The sequence below is a fragment of the Terrapene carolina genome, unplaced genomic scaffold, assembly GCF_002925995.2.
Source record: "Terrapene carolina triunguis isolate 2854851 unplaced genomic scaffold, T_m_triunguis-2.0 Scaffold234, whole genome shotgun sequence".
NCBI lineage: Eukaryota > Metazoa > Chordata > Testudines > Emydidae > Terrapene > Terrapene triunguis.
Window position 1 is genome coordinate 3654918 of NW_020664585.1, and position 6330 is coordinate 3661247.

A 6330-nucleotide genomic window follows, 5' to 3' on the forward strand; every position below is an offset into this window, starting at 1 on the left:
TACTTCTGTTAGTCTTAAAGGTGCCCCAGGACCCTCTGTTGCTTTAAACATATGTGCACATACTTAACTTCCTACCATGAGCAGCCCCACTGATTCCAGTGGGGCTGTTCACAGTAGTAAAGTTAAGCACATGCTAAGTATTTTCAGGATGGAGACCTAAAAGCTTTGGCAGTGTGAACTAAAGAGCACACAGTGCTTACACATAAAGGCAGTAGTTCCTTGGAAAAGGAGCCTGCTCAGGGTATTTAAATAGATTTTTTTTACCTCTCATCTGAAAGACGTATCCTAGTCTGCTGTGGCATTTTTAACTGACTTCCTTTACCTGGAAACGTTCTCAAAGACTGTCGCATAATTTCCCTTTTACCTGAGTTTGGTGAGATGTTTAAAAATGAAATGAGAAAAGGAATCACCTAAGCCCCTGATTAAAAAAAGCCTGAAGCATCTTCGGGTGAACTAAAGAAGCTGGCTAACTGAAATGCCAGGTTCACAGAAATCTTTTCCAGCTGGGATGGTGCCTTGAAGATTAGGAAAACAGCCTGTTGACCGAACACAGCACAATACAGCTAATTAATGGGTAAACACCTTGATAAACATGTTTTATGAAACTGGGTGTCCATTCAGGGTTATACATGCAATTCCAACCCTCCTACTGCATGGATATGATTTGGAAGAGCATTTCTTGAAAGGCGCAAACATCCAAGGTTGATACCAAGTTACAAACAAAAGACTTCAAAACTCTACATCCATAAAGAAAACATCTACTCTCTGTAGGATGATTGTGCTATACAAAAAGCTCAAGGAACTGAATAGTTATAATTGCCCCAGCTCTGTGGGAGGGGATTTGTCCTTAAGTCAGACCACTTTTACAGTTCAGTATTTAATTGGAAACAACCTTAAACTGTAAAAAAAAAACAAAAAACCTGTCTTGCGTTTGTGTTAACTTTTTAATCAGAGCAGGGTCAAGATGAAGAATACCCATCAACTAAGGTAGTGCTAGGTCATTATTCAACTTTTTCTTCCTCAACTGATATTTCATAGCTATTGTTAATGCACATTTTTCACAGAGTAATTTTCTAAACCTTAGCCTGCAACACATCCTGATGACAAACGCTCTTGCCTTAGACCGTACGTTCAGCTGCAATGTCACATCAGGCATTTTCTCAATGCCTACTTCAGGCAGGCCATTGAGTTTTATGATAGCTCTGTCTCAGTTATCACTGGTGAACCTTTAAGAATCCAGAGGCTTTTCAAGTTTAATTGAATAAAATTCTTTGAATAATAAATTCTTCATGAATGCTACATAAATCAGCTCCAGGGTGGATTTATGGCATTTCCCCCCCGCAGCTGAGGGAAGAGTCTTTCTCCAACATCTCTAGACCAAAGCTAGCATTTTGATTGCAGAGAGAAATGACTATAGCTTTTACAGTGTAACAAGAGGTGCAGATTACTTGTATTAGTGCCAAGTCAAGTAACTTCTACATGTTTTCACCTCTTAACATATTCCGCATGAGTTGTTTTTATATAGGTGGAGCAGAGGGACCCTTCTGTCTGGGCCAAGCCCTATTATTTAAATATAAGTGCCCCTGATTAGCCTATACCTGAATTTAGTGCTGAATGCACAAGTCAGACTCCTTGGGGAACCAGCTGAGAGCCACACTAGCTTCCAAATCTTTGCAGCTGCTGAGTGAAGGCCACAGTCAGTCCCTTGTAGCATACCTGGCAAGGTGTATTATTCCCCCAACCCCCAAAGGCATTTGGCTGATTAAGGGCTCTGGTCAGTGCCCCATGGCTGAAGTAGTAATTATAATTGCTGGAAGCCACTGCTATTTATCTAAAAGATCCAACAGCCCAAGGACCTGATCCAGTGCCCACTGAAAGCAGTGGAAGGATTGATGGGCTTTTGATCAAGCCCTCTGAATGGATTTAGCCATGCACAATGCTCCCCCTGCCCCGCCCCCACTGCAGGGCTGGACCCACTCTGCCATGTTATCATCAGTAGGGGTGAGCCAAGATCATTAACTCCCAGCAGTGTGAGTTGATAGGAGGGTCTTTGCACTTATCTCAGGCAGGGACAATCTCCAGCTTGGGTGAGTTGGCATCTGCTAAGCAGTCATGGAGGAGCTGACACTAAAAGAATGGAGGCTAAACAAGGGCTAGTTCTGTGGGGAATGGATGTAGCTCATTAAAAGGAAATGGAAGGGTTTTTAAGCCACTACTCCATGACTTAGGTTAAGACTGTTTCCAAAGCCCTCTGTCCCCACCCAGCCCATACCCAGATGGGAGGCAGGCTCATTCCTACACCTCATTAACGTGATAGGAGTAAGGGGGAGGATAGCAGATGCTTGGCCCACACTGACCGTCTGCAGAGCCCAGATACACTTTTGCCTAGCAGGGTTTCTTTCTTTATGATTACCTTGGAACTGTCAGCGTAGACATATGTTGCTAAGAATCGTTTATTCTTGTTTGTAAAATTTACGGCCTCTTTGCACTGCCATACTGACAAAACTGGAAGGCTTGCCCCCAAAATCTCTTGCTGCATGATTGGATCAGACGCTTGTACATCTGTTAACACTGTAGGAGCTGTACAATTAAATAAGTTTAACTATAACTCAACTGCTTCTATTACCTCCACAAGGTGTAAGCAGCAAAGCCGACTGCTGCTCTTGCAGAAATAACACAAAACATTCATTTTGCCAAGTCAGATGTAAGTTTATCCAAGTCGCTGTTCCCTCGGAGACGTGCAGAGCAGGAAGAGAAGTGTGCTACCACAGATCTGAGCCCCACTTGCATCCAAAACAAGCCTCTCAAGTCTCACCGTAACGGTGTGCTCTGGACAAGCAGAGTGAGTTACTTACCTGGAATCGGCCTTTGCTACTGGGATCCTGTGTACATCCCTGCTCCAGGGGCATGAGTCTTGGCCGGTGCCTGGCACCAACAGTGCTCCAAAGACGGGGTAGTCTTGCCATTGGGAGCAACACCCCACTCAGCCAAATGAAAGTAAAACTAAATGCACCTTTATCCCAACATGCTTCCAGCAAAGGAACACACACTACCAGCAGGTCATCCACCTACATGTATAGCACCTCACATGGCCTGGCTTAGCATAGGCTCCCAGAGCAGCAGCTAGAGTTGCAAGACTAGCACGGAGGCCAGTGAGCAAGGGCTCAGGCCACCCACCTACGCAATGTTTTATTGTTCAGGCAAAGAAAAGCCACAACCTAGCATGGAAGGACACAACCCCGTTTGGAGTCTTTGTTCCTCCACCTTGGGAGCAGGAAGCCATGAAATGCCTGGAACAGAGCAGTAGCAGCTGGGGATTTTAGCTTAAGCATGTCGCAGCTGTTGTAAAGGTTCTCTGCTGGACGGAATAATTGTCGTGATGACCAGAAGGAAGAGCGAACATCCTTTGCTGCTTGGCTTCTCCTGCACTAGCACAGTCAACCAGGAAGGAAACCAGTGTTCTGACCTCTCTTCCTGGACCTCATCATTTGAGGGGATGGCCCAGACCAAATCATTCATGCAAAACTAGCTCAAAGCGAACACACCTTGTGTCCGTCCGTAACAGGCATCTGGCAGCCACTGCAGGCAATAGCTGAATGTGCGCAGACATTCAATGGTAGCTGAGCTAACCTAAGTACAAATCGCTCATAGCTTTATAAATCCCCTGCAGTAAAAACTTGACCTTAGAAATAAGATTTTTTACAGCCAATTTGAGGTGCCACTTACCCAAGCAGGGCCATATATCATTATGAACCAAGCGCCTTATAAATCTGACTAATTAATTACTCCGTGCAAGCTGCTAATGTAATTCAAAAGTCATAATTACATTCCTGGACAAAGTGAGCAAAGCTAAAATTAAGTTGCAGGGGATTACATGGCTAGGCTTCAACTCTTCAATGCAGCAAGGAACTGGCCGCAAAGAGCCATGGGGAAGCTGAGAGACACATAACGGGGCCACATAGGACAGAATAACCAAGCTCTAGGCTGGATACTACAGAGTCACCTTAACTTTAAATGCCTCTTAACCAACTTCATATTTTGAGTGCACGTTTGGTTGTCATTAGCGCCACAGGCTGAGCACTATAGGCAACAAGGAAAATACATTGCAAGTGAAACGCAGCAGAGTAAGTCAATCCCATGAGACCCACCAGCATACAGAAAAATTAGGCTAAGCAAAATGGCATGGGGATTACTGATCTATGGGCCAAGCAGGAGCAGCAGACTAGTCCACGGGAGGTTCAGGTCAGAAGAGACAAGCAATGTATGGGGAGGGGAAAGCGGCATCACCCTGGATCCACTTTCACTCGACATTGCACAGGTGCTAATCTGGATAGCTCTTTGCAATTTACCTTCCCTCCCTGCCCCCACGGCAGGAACGCCCTAATGCGGCAACTGGAACTACAGCTGGTTGAATATTTTCCAGCTGAACGGTGTGCTGATTCCATAAAATGGAAATATTTCATGGCAATATATAGCTTGTCCCTTTTGTCGACAAAATACCATTGAAACATTCCTTTAGACTAGGTCCAAGCACTGTGTTTTGATTTGATAAGGCAGATAATATACAGATAAAAGTCGAAACACTAAAACAAAGCACTGCAACAAGGTCCTTTGGATATTTCCAAAACTCAACTTCTGTTGAAATTTAGTTTCGTGGGAAATTTCAAAGTTCTGATTTTTTGTCCCAGTGTGGGACGAAATAACGTTACAAAGTGTTGGAATTTCACAGCATGGAAATTGTGCTTTTTGACCCACGCTAGCTGGAATACAGTCATGGCAGCAACTCACGCACCCAGGGCTACCAGCTCCGGGAGCAGCTCGCTGGGCCAAGCCTCGGGCATCTGCTTCCCCAGCAAAGCTCAGCTCCGAGAGCACATCCCTGAGCCAACAATTGGTGCCCCAATGCCGAGCAGCAGGGAGCCTGCCAGGGAGTGGGGGAAGCAACAGGAAGGGAACAGAAAGCAAAAATGAGGGGAAAGAATGGAGATGAAAAACAAGAAAGAGAGGAAAAGGTAGTCACAGCATGAGGGCCCCCGGACACTGGCCAAAGTCCAAGCCCCCCTGCTCCGCGCTCCCCCCCAGAAAAGGTTGGGACTCACAGGAGTAGATCGATGGAGGCCACATCATGGGGTCTTTTCGTCACTGCACCCCCCACTTGTACAGCAATGGAGGATGTGCCCATTTCAGCTTGGATGTGTTTGGGTTCTAGAATAGGGATGTGTGGCTTCTACCCTTTTGAGTGACAGGGACCATTTTACAAAACGGTCTGTCCATAGATTTTTAAGGCCAGAAGGGACCACTGTGATCGAGTCCGACTTCCTGCATAATTCAGGGAAGTCCTCCGGCCTCCCTGCTTGAAGTCCAATAGCTGGGATTGAACTAGAGCGTATCGTCTAGGAAAAACAGCCAATCTTCATTTATAAATATCCAGTGATGGAAATTCCACCACAGCCCTCGAGAAGTTGTTCCAGTGGTTAGCCTGGTTTCCCGTCCAAATTTGTCTAAACGACCAGGCACGGTGGAGGCTGTGCTGCTGATTTTTCCTTTACCACTTGTGGTCATTAAAAATCCACTGGTCTTATTTGTAACAGTCCAGGCATTAACCCCACTGTCTTGGCCAGTATCCAAGGTGGATATTCATTCCATTGACAGCTGTCCCTCTGGATGTTTCAATTAGTTACAGGATTCCTCATTGCCTGTACTAACCTGTGCTGAAGTGCTGCTGGGCAGTGTTAGCCAGTTGCTGTTTCAGTGGAGGGTCGTGAGTTTATAAAGCGGTTGGGGATCTTTTAAAGAGAGGAAGGATGGTTGTACACATTGGAGTCAGGGCACTGGGGTCAGTTCAGTTCCTGGCACTGCCAGAGACTCACTGTGTAACCATAGGCAAGTCACTTCGCCGCGCCTCAGTTTCCCGGTTACATGGGGATCGATTGTGAAGTGCCCAGCTATTGGAGTGATGAGGGCCAGAGCAGAGTCAAAGGTAAGTGAGTCAAATAAGGGACACTATCAACACGTGGTATTGTGGCCGACGAGGCATGAAACGCAACATGGGTTGGTGCTGGTGCTCGCAGGCCTGCAGATCTCTGGCCTACGCGGCAATGACAGACAAGCAATAGTTTTGCTCCAGGCATGGCTGTTTCTTGCCAGCTCTCTGCCTTTGAAGCCACTGGAGCATCTGCTGTGGGTGTCCTTTTTGCAATTTCTTACTGTGCCATATGCCATAATGTCAAAACAATACCATTTGCACACAGACTCAGCCCTCTTTCCAATTTCTGCCCTGCCTCACCCCCAAACGGAGCAAGTGTTCCCGGGCGCCAGGTTAGCTCAGTG